Raw genomic sequence first — 2,880 nt, forward strand, 5'->3', positions numbered from 1 at the left:
ATTTTTTTTGTTCTTTGATGACTGGTACCTGTTCCTATAGATACCTCGTGATCACACAGGTTAGTGTGCTTCATCCATGTGGGTCTCTATCTTCAAGCCTTTAAGATCCCAGAGGCCATATCTTTTGATAGCTGGTACCATCAGCTTTCTTTTTCACATTTGCTTATGCACCTGTTTTGTCTTCAGCAATCATGTAGGGAAGGTGAGCATCATGGAATGCCAATTTAATAGAACAAAGTGTTCTTGCATTGAGGGAGTATTTGAGTAGAGTCCCAATGTCCTTTAATACTAAACCTATAAATACATGCACATTAGATCTACTTCTCCATCATCATATATAAATATTGGCATGTACACACCTGTATTTAGACCTTTAAATACTCTTTGACTCCTAATTCTTTCCTCTATTTCCTTTTGCTTTCTTCTTGTCCCACTATCATGCTCAGTCTTCATTTGGATTTCAGTAATTCCTCTAGGTTATACTGCTCTTGATCAAGCCCTACCAGGCCTCCTGCACCCTCCTGGCCATTGATTTTGAATCACTTATTGTTCCCTTGTCCCTAGGTTTGTTAACACCCACTTCCTTTCCCCCCACCCCCGCCTCCCCTGCTCCCATATCTCCCCAGAACCAGCAGTCCGTTGTTTTCTCCTTCAGATTGTTTATCCCGCCTATTTTTTCTAGATAGAATTGCAGAGATAATAATATGCACAAAAAACAAGACAGAGCAAAACGAAGCAACAAAAGAAAACCAAAAAAAGACAAAAAAAAAAAAAGAAAAGCCTGTAAATAGTTCAAGGTCTGTTTGTTGACCTTTAGGAGTGTTTTCCAGTTGAGTCTGATGGGGTGGCACACTCTGGCCCCAAAGTCTATTTTTTGTACTCCCTCAAGACTTCTTTGCTCTGCTTCCTTTGCTGTTCTGTTGCATGGCTCTTAGTGTTTTGCCTCAGTGTGATGGGGTCAGATTGGGCACAGTTCCCACACTGTGTTTCCAGTGTTGTCCCCTGGTAGCACTATGGGTCAGTGAGGTACATCGTGTCTCATAGTGGACTGGCCATATGGTCCTCTCTGCTTTGACTTCTCTGAGTGGAAATATCGTCCTCAGGGCTTGGTGGGCCAGGATGTGTTCCACTTTGAACTACTTTCTTGTATTCATAACACTTGTAAATTCTTGTTTTAAAAATTTGTCCCCCATCTTCCTGATGTCCTTCTGAGAAAACAATCACTGTAAGCAATGTCTGGTTAAATTATATATCAAAAGAAATCTTTTTATTTACCCACCTATAAATGTGATTTTTGTTTAGGACATTTGATGTATGTTTTTAAGTACTTGGTATTAGGTGTATTTGTGCTTAGTTTGTACAATGTAGACCATAATCTGGTACCCATAGAGTGACAGCAGATATAAAAACTTAACAGCACAGGGTGTGCATTTTTCCTGTTTTCAGGGCCTAGTGCATTATGTGGAACAAAGCATGGTGGACCCTTTTTATATTCATCTAATTGCTTTAAAATGCTAAAGTAGATACTTACTCCTTTTGTTCTTCTGGTTTTAAAATGTGATCCATATCAAGTGTCTAAGAAGATGTGCATTTTATAGGGTGAAACTACTTCCTCTGTATATGAAAAAACCCTAAAGTATAGTAAAAAATATAGATGGGGAAATAGCAAATATTTGTTGAATGAATAAACTGCTGACTCCATGTCCAGCTACAGTAGTGTGGTGAGGATTCGGAAGTGCTCCTAGAAGCGGAGTGCTCATACAATAGAAACATCATGTAAGACCACCTTCTTCGGGCCATGATGTCAGGTTTTCTCTTACCTCAGTGAACAAATAGGACACTTGTCTTTTGAAATAATAGAAAGCAATCAGTGTGCAAAACTGTACAATACCAACTGGTTAAAGGAGATTAAATTATTATAGTATCATTGCATTGACAAGTTAGTTAACTTGGCTTTTTCTTACTTTAATCTTGTAATGTGTAAATAAAAGTTCTGAAGTAGAAGCAGCACAATTTGCTTAGGTAAACTGTTACGTACAAATAGGTAAAAATGTGTACGTGTATCAGTCCTTTGAAAAATATCATGGAAAAGTTAATTTTTTGGTTCTGTAGTGCCAGGAACTGGATTTAATGGTTTCTTGTGGGGATTGTAGGGGTGGTTGGTGGGAAACAGGAAGCTAATAACAATGAGTACAAGAAATAAGAAAATGTTCTAAAATTGATTGTAGTGGTAATTGTACAGTTTTTTGTACAATTCTTAATAACTATTGAATTGTTTGATGTGAATTGTTACATGTCAATAAAACTTAAAAATTTTTGTTGTTCTGCAGTGTATTTATCCATTTTCTCTTTAATTCTCTTCCTAGTAATGAAGCAAAATCAGACGGAAGAAGCAATTTGATACCAACCATCAAATTTCGGCACTGTTCTTTGTTAAGAAATCGACGCTGCACTATTGCGTACTTGTAAGCTGCTGTGATTTTACTTGTAGTAGCAGGAAACAAAGAAGAGTTTTCCATGGGGTTTCTCAATTAAGTTTCTGGTTGATAGCAAGAGATCTCAGATTTATTTATCTCTGTGGTTATGCATGGAGCCCTGGTAGCATGGTTACTTGTTGGGCTGTGATCTACATGGTCCACAGTTCAAAACCACTAGTAGTTCCGAGGGGAAAAGGCCGTGTTTCTATTCCTGTAAATAATTACAATCTCGGAAACCCACAGGGGTTTGCTATGAGTCAGCATTGGCTTGATGGAAGTGAGAGTGTTTTCAGTGTTTATGCGCTGGACTGTTAACCAGAAACAGCATTTCAAAACCACCAGCTGTTCTGCGGGGAAAAGATGAGGCTTTCTACTCTTAAAAAAGAGTTACAATCTCGGAAAC

Source organism: Tenrec ecaudatus, unplaced genomic scaffold (assembly GCF_050624435.1).
Source record: "Tenrec ecaudatus isolate mTenEca1 unplaced genomic scaffold, mTenEca1.hap1 Scaffold_534, whole genome shotgun sequence".
In the NCBI taxonomy this organism is placed as follows: Eukaryota; Metazoa; Chordata; class Mammalia; order Afrosoricida; family Tenrecidae; genus Tenrec; species Tenrec ecaudatus.